This window comes from Trachemys scripta, unplaced genomic scaffold (assembly GCF_013100865.1).
Source record: "Trachemys scripta elegans isolate TJP31775 unplaced genomic scaffold, CAS_Tse_1.0 scaffold_30, whole genome shotgun sequence".
In the NCBI taxonomy this organism is placed as follows: domain Eukaryota; kingdom Metazoa; phylum Chordata; order Testudines; family Emydidae; genus Trachemys; species Trachemys scripta.
Window position 1 is genome coordinate 736,362 of NW_023260516.1, and position 11,039 is coordinate 747,400.

Here is an 11,039-nt window from a genome sequence, read left to right on the forward strand (position 1 = left end):
GGCCTGGAGCTCAGCTGGCAGGGGGCCGGGCAGCTGGAACCCCAGACCAGCAGCGAGGTGAGCGGGGCCGAACGCTGGTATCCCAGGCTGGGAGCAGGCTGAGCGGGGCCGATGGCCGGGACCCCGGCTGGCAAGGGGCCGGCGGCCGGAACCCCAGACTGGCAGCGGGCTGAACGGGTCCAGGCCACCGGCCCCACTCAGCCCGCTGCCGGTCTGGGGTTCCGTCCACCAGCTCCTGCCAGCGGGGGTCCTGGCCGCCGGCTTCGCTCAGCCCACTGCCGATCTGGGTTCTGTTCACCCAGGCCAGCAGTGGGCTGAGTGGGGCCAGTGGCCGGAACCCCGGCTGGCAGCAGCGTGCCAGTAAAAATCAGCTCGCATGCCGCCTTTGGCACGCATGCCGCAGGTTGCCGACCCCTGCCTTAGAGTTCTGTCCATAGGCAGCCCCTGCCTGCCTTGCTGAGTCATAAGATGTATCTGCCTTCTCTCAATGGGTCCGTTACATAGCTGATGGCCCTTGATGGGCCATGAAGCAGGCTAGGCAGAGCTGATGCCAAGCCATCTGGGGGGGTCACCCAGACGCACAGCACAAGTTTGGAACCACAGACATAGCGTCCATATAACTTACAATACGAAAGTGATACAAACACACAAACGAGATTATCATACCTGGCAAATTATAACATTTTTGCAGATACCTTCCATGGCATATCATAACTCATTGTGTTTTTACAATATTGGTATTCATAATATCCTAACATGTCCCCCAAATTCCATACAGTGTCACAGGGAGAGGGCCACCTGTGTCTGTGGGGAGCCCAGGGCACTGTGGGGCCAGGCACTTGATAACTAAGCCTTTACTGACTGGATTTCCCGCTCTGCCCGGTCCCTTTCCTCTGCTCTGCCCCACATTCCCTGCCCCATAATGGGCCCAACCCCACATTCACCCCTCCTCCTCCCCCTGCCCCTCTTGCCAGCCTGGGGGGGCAGATTGTTACCCCCCCGCCAGGCTGAGGCATCGGCTATCTTAGTCAGGGGGCAGCATGGCCGCCCTGCGAATGCTGTGGGGCAGCCATGTTAGCTGAGGGCAGCCAGGGTCTTCCTTCCCTTGGGGAGCAAAGGGAGATAGCGGCCATGGCTAGTGGGGGGCTGTGAGGGGGGACAGCATGCCAGGGGGGTGGAGTCAGGCCGGGGCGGGGATGACCCTACTTCACAATGTATCTGCTGCTCATCTCCCTCCTGCTCTGGGGGCCGGGGACAAAGGCTCCCGGGGGGCTGGTAAGCAGGTGGTCGTGGCCCTGGCACGAGGGGGCTGATTGAAAGAGGCTCATTGGGACCCTTTGGCCGGGCAGCTGATGCACCTTTAATGCAGCCCCGGCCCGGCCCAGCACCGTGTGCAAGCACCAGAGGAGCGACACCGTGACGGTGACACCAGGAGTCCTAGCCCTACCTCCACCCCCCAGCTCTAACCATTAGTCCCCACTCCCCTGCTAGAGCCCGGCACAGAGTCAGACCTTCCTGACCCCCAGCTTCCTCCTGCCACTAGCCAATGGCGTATAAACAAAGCCTGTGTCACATCCCTCTCTAGGGGCCTGGCCTCATAACCACTGACAGTGTTTCCTCCAGCTCAGGGGCAGGGTCTCTGCGGGGGCATTAGAAGGTCCCTGGGTCTCTCCCAGCTGGTGACCTGTTGGGGGCCTGGCATGGAATTTCTCTGATTTTTTTTTACCTGGTTTATTTAATTCACACACTGAGAAAAGCCCCTTAGAACCAGGCGTTACAGTGTAAAGCCGACATCACCGCTCAGCTTTGGCACAAGGGGCAGCAAACTTAGGCGTTCCCCATCGCACCCGCTCCTCACACGGTGCCACGGCTCATGTCACATGTGGGCAGGTTTGCAAGCTGAGAGGGAAGGCTGCAGAGTCAAACCTTCCAGAATCAGCAAATGCCACAGTTATGGTTTCCCAAACACCCTTAACTCTGCCCCCTCATTCACATGCACTACAATGCCATCCTTTAATTGCATGATCACGTATTCATTTTACCTACATGGGTCACCAGCCAGCTTTGAACCCAGAATGTAAGAAAGAACGGGGGGAGGGGGAATCTGCATGGAAATAGTGGTCAGCAGAAGATTGAAGACCAGACCTTCTGGCCTCCTGGCTTCCAGCCCAGTGCACCTTCTCCCAGGCTGCACAGAACATTGAGGGTAATGTGCATCCCATCACAAGGACAAGCTGCGAGCTACATGACACTAGTCCAGGCTGACGTCCCCGGACTTCCTGGGTTTTGCAGGGACTTCTGTTTACTTTGACTCCTCTAGATTTAACCTGCAGGTTAGAGACAAGGTTGATGGAGGCAGGAAGAGAGGAGATGTTATCGACTTCCTGTAGCTGCAACCACCAGCTGAGTTCCTCATTTGGAGCTCGGTGGAGCTGGGCTCCGGGACGTTGGTGGCAGTGCTGAGGGGCCCCTCCCTGCCCCCATCTTGGCATCTGTTCTCACTGTCCTCTACCTCGGTGAGTATCGGAGACAGCCAGGGCTTGTGTCCATGGAGGGAATCTGAGACCAGGGCCTGTGCCCGTGGGGGGAATCTGAGACCAGGGCGTGTGTCCATGGAGTGGCGGGGGGCAGCAGATCTGAACCCAGGGTGTAGGATCCAGTTGCTCTGGGATCTGGGCCCTAAGAGCCCATCTCCTTTACAGGCTGCTGGGTGGCCGGGCAGAGCGGGATGTTGGGACGTGAGTATCTGTGGAGAATGGGGGAGCTGGGGAAATTTCCACTCTAAGGATGAGGGACATGGGTGGAGGGTCAGGGGCACCAGTCCCGCAAAGGGGTGATCCTGTCAGATCTCTGCTCCCCCCACACCTCACCCCACTCATTACAGGGATGGGCACCACACAGGGTGAATTCACCGGCACTCAAAGCTCTGCCCCCCAGGAAATACAGAGTGAAGGCACCAGCCACCCTGCAGCGCCCCCGAACTGTGCCCGGGGAGCTGGCAGGAGCCCGGGGAACGGGTCAGGCAGAGCAGGGCTGTAAGAAGTGGACACGCAGAGGGACTGGAGCAAGGCACCGTTGTGTCTCACCCTCGGCTTGCTGCACACGTGCGTGTCACTGCTTTGCTCGTGGGTCCGGCTCAGCCCGGTCCGGCGTTTGGAACATCCCCTGAACAGCTTTGGGAATATCCTGTCCTCAGAGGGGCCGCCGGCACCGTGCAGAGCGGAGCTACATCCCCAGCGGCTGGGAGCGGTTTGGGGCGGAGCAGAGCCAGAGTTTGAGCCCCAGGGGTGGGCAGGAAAACATTCGAACAACCAGGGGATTTTGCAAATGTGTTTTTTGGAGCCTTCGCTCAAAGGACTCAGATTTGTCCCATGAATCCCACCCCGCACTCCTGTGCATACAGCACATTGCCGGACAATTGGAGTAAATGGGTTTTCATAATATTTTAAAGAATAATCCATGTTCAGCCCAACTCCAGCAGAACTGCTACAATGTTAGAAACACAGGAGGGTGATTCTGACCTCAGCCCCCAGGGTCAATATGGAGTCACCCCTGACTTCAGTGTGGGCAGGGCCGGGTTCTTATCTCAGCCCCCCGTTGTCAGTCCGGAGTCCAGGGATGAAAGTAACTTACAGGACTTACCGGTACTGCTAGAGTCCTTAGGGGGCGTGGCCTCAACTGGAAGAGGCGGGGCCTCTCAAGATTTAAAGGCCCTGGGGCACCGGCTGTGGCTGGGAGCCCCAGGGCCTTTAAATGAACCCGGCTCCCAGCTGCAGAGGTGGCTGGGAGCCCCCGGGGCTCAGGGGCAAATTAAAGGGCCCGGGGCTCCGGCTGCCACGGAGCTCCGGGCCCTTTAAATCCCCACCGCAGCTCAGCTGCCGGAGCTGAGGGCAGGATTTAAAGGGCTCCGGGGAGCCCAGAGCCCTTTAAATCTCTGCCACGGAAGCTGGTGCGGTCCGGCACGACGTACTGGCTCTTGCCAGTACGCCATACCAGACCATACCGGCAGGGCCGCCCAGAGGATTCAGGGGGCCTGGGGCAAAGCAATTTCAGGGGCCCCTTCCATAAAAAAAAGTTGCAATACTATAGAATACTGTATACTCCATCTCCCTCAGCCCCAGTGGGAGGGTCGCCCTGGGGGGAGCAGTGACCTTCCGGTGTCGGGGTCAGCGCCGGGGTCTGGAGTTTGTTCTGTACAAGGCTGGGGCCAGGAACGCAGCAGCACCGGGCAGGGATTCGGCGGGGGTCAAATTTCCCATCCCCAAAGTGAGCCGGGCAGAGGGAGGCAGCTACACCTGCTATTATCCCCCGACTCGGATCCCCACACCTGGTCGGAGCCCAGCGACCCCGTGGAGTTGGTGATAGCAGGTGATGGGCCCAGCTCGGCGTCTCCACTCCCAACCCCACACCCAGCCAGAGGAGCTGGAGGTGGGGAGCTTTGGGGGGCTCGTGGCTGCTGCGGGACCTTGTCCCGCAGCCCCCGAGGAAGTTCTGTCCCCTGTCCAGACGAACGTTACCTTGGCAGGGGGCCGGAGGCAGGGGGCCGTCACCCCAGAGCTGTGGGCTATTGTTGGGTGTCTGCCCTGCAGCTGGGACTGCTGGGCAGCACCCGGGCTAGCTCTGATGGAGCTGAAAATAGCAATGGAGCCGTGGCCGGGCAGGACTAGCCATTCGTGTGGGCATCTGGCACCCTGGGTAGGCTTGGCTCTCACACCCTGTCTCCTGTGTACAGATCCCAGCTTACCCAGACCCTCCATCTCGCTGAGCCCCACTGGGGTCACCACCTCAGGGGCAGACATCACCATCCAGTGTCAGGGGCAGTGCCGGAATGTGAGGTTCTTCCTGCACAAGGCTGAAGACCCGAACCCGCAGCGACACATGGACCCTGCTGGGGACGGGGCCGAGTTCCGCATCCCCTCTGTGGCCCTTCATAGCCCTCCCAGTTCTTCAGGGCAGACATCTTTGGGCTCCTCGATTGGTGGGAATGTATTTAAATGAACAAGGGAGTTGGGCTGTGTCCTTTCCCTTGGGTTCTTGAAACCAGCAACCCAAGGATCACCAAAGTCCCAAAAGTCCAACAACCCCCCAAAGTCTCTGTCCCTGGTCAGTGCAGCCCCAGAGTTCGGGGGGGCACACAGGGCGTTAAGGGGCACCTTACGTGATCCGAGGCAGACGGGGTTCCGCCGCAGCCTTCTCCACGAGCCGCTCCACTCCACCAGCTGTCCCGTGAGCTGCTCCCGCCGTCCCACAAACTCCTCTGGCAGCTGCTCCACTCTGCTTACCGACCTGTGAGCCGCTCAGCTCTGCTCCACTTCAGCCGTCCCTTGGGCCGCTCCCACAAGGCTCCGCTCTGCTCTGCTCGCTGCTCCTTCAGCCGCTCCGCTCACTGACCTGTGAGTCGCTCAGCTCCACTCCAACCGTCCCGCAAGGCTCCACTCTGCTAGCTGCTCTGCCAGCTGCTTAGCATTATAGCTTCAGGCTCCCCCACTAGTTAACACAGCCTCAGTGATCTCAGCTCTTTTGTGATTTCAGCTCATAGTAGGGGAGCCCCAGTGCTAGTGCACCACTGGCCCAACGTGAATTCAGCTCAGCAGTCAGTAACTAGACTTCTAATAGAATCAAAGTTAGCTGTGACGGGTTGGATCACAGAAACCCCCTTGGGAGCTGCCACCCGATGTGCAAAGACTACCCCTGCTTCTGTTTTCCCTGCCAGCTCAGGACTCCAGCACCCTGTCTTGCTGAGCCAGACACTCCCGTCTGGCTCCAGACACAGACCCAGGGTCTGAATCACTTTTCCCAAAGCTGCAAGTTTACCTGAAAACAGCTCGCAGTAGCGTGCTTGTCTTTAGCACTCAGATGCCCAACTCCCAATGGGGTCTAAACCCAGATAAATCCGTTTTACCCTGCATAAAGTTTATGCAGGGCAAACTCATAAATTGTTCGCCCTCTATAACACTGATAGAGAGATATGCACAGTTGTTTGCTCCCCCAGGTATTAACACATACTCTGAGTAAATTACTAAATAAAAAGTGATTTTATTAAATACAGACAGTAGGATTTAAGTGGTTCAAAGTAGTAACAGACAGAACAAAGTAAGTCACCAAGCAAAATAAAATAAAATGCGCAGATCTATGCCTAATCAAACTGAATACAGATAATTTCCTCACCAGTTCCAGAGTGCTCCCTTTTACAGGCTAAGCTCCTTTTAGCCTGGGTCCAGCAATCACTCACACCCCCTGTAGTTACTGTCCTATGCATCCGAAGAAGTGGGCTGTAGTCCACGAAAGCTTATGCTCTAATAAATTTGTTAGTCTCTAAGGTGCCACAAGTACTCCTGTTCTTCTTTTTGCGGATACAGACTAACACGGCTGTTACTCTGAAAGTTAGCTCTGATATTCAACAGTGGAGAGGGAAGTAGTGCAATCAGTGTTTCAACCCCTCAGAGCAGGGACCCATACTATCACGTACACATCCCTATCCCCATCCTCTCTCTAATCACTGGGTTTTGTAACCCATGCCCCTTGTCAAGCAAGTGCTACTTAGGTAATGGTGAAGGACTCACTCAGTCCTTCTGTCATACAACAGGTTCACTGCCCTTGATTCACAGAATCAGGGTAACAAAACTTTATTCTTCCTGCCCCAATAACAAAGAAACTGGGGATCCCACACCAGCCAAAGTAACCACTTTGAGTTGCTGTTGTTTCATGCCAGGCGGGTGGGTGTGCCTATGCAAACAAGATCAGCCCCTGGAGTTCTTTTCCACACTCGCCATCATTCACCACCAGATGTCAGGGTAGAGCTCATCCTGACTCTGCTTACACAAGAAGAAGAACCACTCCACATTTTGTCTTTGGCAGTGAGCTCACATGAATACTGGGTAACCCCGTTGTTGGACGGCAAACCTATACGCATGGAACTGGACCCCGGTGCAGCCGTCTCGCTGGTCTCTGAGACTGTATAAGGAAAAGCTACAGCGTCTTCCGCTTAAGGCAACAAAAACTGTTCTGAAGACGCATACGGGAGAAGCTGTGCCCATGTTGGGCACTACTGATGTTAAGGTGAAGCTCAAGGGACAGGCTGCCGAATTGCCACTGTTTGTGGTGAGAGGTAATCACCCAGCCTTAATGGATAGGTCTTGGCTTAGGAAGATTCAGCTGAACTGGGCAGAAGTGCACCGAAGGATAAAAGAAGAAACTGGTCTGACCTCTATACTAAGGAAACATGCTGCTGTTTTTGGAGAGGATCTGGGAAGTATGAAGGGAATCACTGTGATTTTGAACATTATACCTGACAGTCCACTAAAATATCTGAGAGTCAGAACTGTGCCATATGCCATCAGGCCGAAAGTTGAAGTGGACCTGGAGCGCCTGGTCACAAATGGAGTCCTAATACCAGTTACCCATAGCCCATGGGCAACTCCTGTCATTCCAATAGTGAAGAAAAATGGCTCCCTCCGGATTTGCGGTGATTTTAAAGTCACTGTCTCCGCCCCCTGCCCCGCATTCCCGACGCGGATGGCCTGGAGGCCGACTTCACCCCTAAAGAGGTGACGGCCAGGCTCTCCAGAACTAAGAACACTGCACCCAGAAAAGACAGCATCCCCTACAGCCTCCTCGAGAAGCGGGACCCCGGCTGCCTCCTGCTCTCCAACATCTTTAACTTGTGCAAGCGATTCGGCCGATCCCCCACCTCCTGGAAGAAGGCCATGACCGTCTTGATTCACAAGAAGGGTGAGCGGGATGACCCCAGCAACTGGAGACCCATCTCCCTCTGCTCCACCATGTACAAACTGTACACCAGCTGCCTGGCAGCCAGGATCACGGAGTGGGCGACGACCGGGGGAGCCATCAGCCCCGCCCAGAAGGGCTTCATGCCGTCGGAGGGGTGCTACGAGCACAACTTCCTGCTCCAGACCGTCATCCAGACGACCAGGAGAATGCGGAGGCAGTGCTCGATAGCGTGGCTCGACCTGGCCAACGCCTTCAGGTCCATCCCCCACCATCACATCTTCGACACCCTACAGGAGTTTGGGATGCCAGAGACCTTTCGCCACCTGATCCGGGAGCTATATGAGGGCTGCAGCACCACCATCCGCTCGGTAGAAGGGGAGACCGCAGAGATACCGATCCACAGCGGCGTGAAGCAGGGTTGCCCCCTCAGCCCCATCGTCTTCAACCTTGCCATGGAGCCGCTCCTGCGGGCGATCTCCGACGGCGCCGACGGCTTCGACCTGCACGGCGAGAGGGTGAGCGTCTTGGCCTACGCGGATGACCTGGTCCTGATCGCGGACGACCCCGAGAGGCTCCAGGGCATGCTCGACATCATCGGGAGAGCCGCGGACTGGACGGGACTCCGCTTCAATGCCAAGAAGTGTGCGTCCCTCCATGTTGACGGGAGCAAGAGGGACTCGGTACTGATGACGAAGTTCCTCATCCAGGGCGAGTCCGTCGTTCCCCTGGCGGAGGGGCAGGCGTACCAGCACCTCGGCACGCCGACAGGCTTCCGCGTCCGTCAGACCCCCGAGGACACCATCAGGGAGATCCTGCAGGACACCGCCAAAATCGACACATCCCTGCTGGCGCCGTGGCAGAAGATCAACGCCCTCATCACCTTCCTGATCCCCCGCATCGCCTTCATCCTGAGGGGATCCGCCGTGGCAAAGCTGCCCCTCAACAAGGCGGACAACGCCATCTGGAAGCTGGTCAAAAACTGGATGTCCCTGCCCCGGAGAGCCAGCAACGAACTCGTATACATCAAGCACAGGCACGGTGGTGCCGGCGTCCCCCGTATGGGAGACCTCTGTGACATCGCGGTCCTCACGCATGCCTTCCGCCTCCTGACGTGCCCGGACGCCAAAGTGAAGAACGTTGAAACGACTGCCCTACACGCCGCCACCGAGAAACGAATCGGCAGACCTCCCTCCGACCGAGATGTGGCCACCTTCTTGAGCGGCTCCCTGGATGGCGACTTCGCCCGGGACAGGGGCGATTTCGCCTTGCTGTGGACCCGCGCCCGCAATGCCACGCGCCGGCTGGGAAAGCGCCTGGGCTGCCGCTGAGAATGAGGAACGGCAGGAGCTGGGAGTCCTGATACCGTGGATCGGAACGGAGGACAACATCATCGTCACCCCCGGAGTCAGAGGCGTGCTGGAGAGATCCCTGAAGGCTGCCTTCCACGCGCTCTACGTGGACGCCCTGAAGAAAAAGCCGGACCAGGGTAAAGTCTTCGAAGTAACCAGCAAGTGGGACTCCAGCAACCACTTCCTCCCCAAAGGCAGCTTCACCCGGTTCGCCGACTGGCGGTTCATTCACCGCGCCCGGCTGAATTGCGTCCCACCCAACGGTGCCATCCGCCACGGGAACCGGGACAAACGCTGCAGGAAGTGCGGGTACGTCAACGAAACCCTGCTACACGTCCTATGCTGCTGCAAGCCCCACGCCAGAGCCTGGCAGCTACGCCACAACGCCGTCCAGGACCATCTAGTGAAGGCCATCAACCTGCGTCTGGGAGAGATCGCTGTCGACCGCACCGTCCCCGGCACCGACAGCCCGCTGCGCCCAGACATCGTCGTCACGGACGAGGTGGGAAAAAAGATCATCCTGGTCGACGTAACGATTCCGTTCGAGAACAGGACCCCGGCTTTCCGCGAAGCCCGAGCCCGCAAGCTCGAAAAATACGCCCCCCCTGGCTGACACCCTACGGACTAAGGGCTACGAGGTGCACGTCGACGCTCTGCTCGTTGGGGCCCTGGGTGCCTGGGACCCGTGTAATGAACGCGTGCTGAGGACCTGTGGGGTGGGCCATCATTACGCGCGGCTCATGAGATGCCTAATGGTCTCGGACACTATCCGTTGGTCCCGGGACATCTACATCGAGCACATCACCGGCCACCGCCAATACCGAGAGTGAGCCGGGGAGACCTCGTGCACCCACACACCCCCCCTGCTGGACCCTATCCCCTGAGCCCTAAACCCACCAAACCTAGCTGAATCCCGCCACGTGAGGGTCACCCCATCCCCATTACCCAGCCCGCTTACTTATACCCATGACTGTCTCTACTTCCCGTATGGGTGTTAGACCCTCACCGCTTATCGACTGTTTCCTGATCCCGCCCACCGGTTACCCACCCCTCATTGGGGACATTGCAGTCTGTATATACTATGTGTGCTGCCCAGCCACAAAACACCAACATACCCCTATACTCTGTATGTTACCCCCAATGACCAATAACTAACGCTTCAAATTTTCTGTATCGTTTATTTTTTTAAATATTCTCTAATAAAATTTAAATCACTGCTCCACAACTCCAAGGCCCTGATGAACTGCCTAGATGAACTTAGTTACTCTTCCAATGAATTTGGCTTAAAATGTCGTGGATTCTCCAAGCAACTTCTATCTTTTTCAACATACTTTACACGAACAGTTCTTCTGAAAGCCATGGGTCCTGCAGAAGAAGCTAATGCGAAAATTCAAAGCCCAAACCTGTTATTGACAAGCGTTATGAAGAAAGTTGGCCTGTTGCAAGAGGTGTTGAGTGGGATGCGCACCGACTCATCATACAATCACTTCTGGGAAACAACAGTAGAGAAGGCAAGACATTTTTATTTAGATGAGCCGATGTGACGAAGTGGGGGATTATCTTGTTTTCGGTGGGGTTTCAATGGTTTGCATGTGGAGGGGGTAGTACTCAGTTTCCCTGGGTGTTACTGGTTTAACAAGGTGAGGGGAGAGGGAGTTTGTATTTACAGAGGACCAGAGAGGGAACTTGGGACCCAAGCCAATGGCCTGGAGGATGGATACCTCAGCGACCGGTGATCTGAGACCCCGACCCGGCGACCCAGCTCAGGAGTTGCAGCCGGTTCTGGCCAGTGGGAGGTGTGACGTTATTGATATAATCTGGGACCATATAGATCATTGTTGCAACCAAGGTCCTGTAGTGGCACGCAAATCTTGTATAAAGGGGGTCAAATGGGGTGTCTAAGACAAGGTTATGGTTTACTGGTTATGATTATGCTGTCTATATGTGTGTATCACTTTT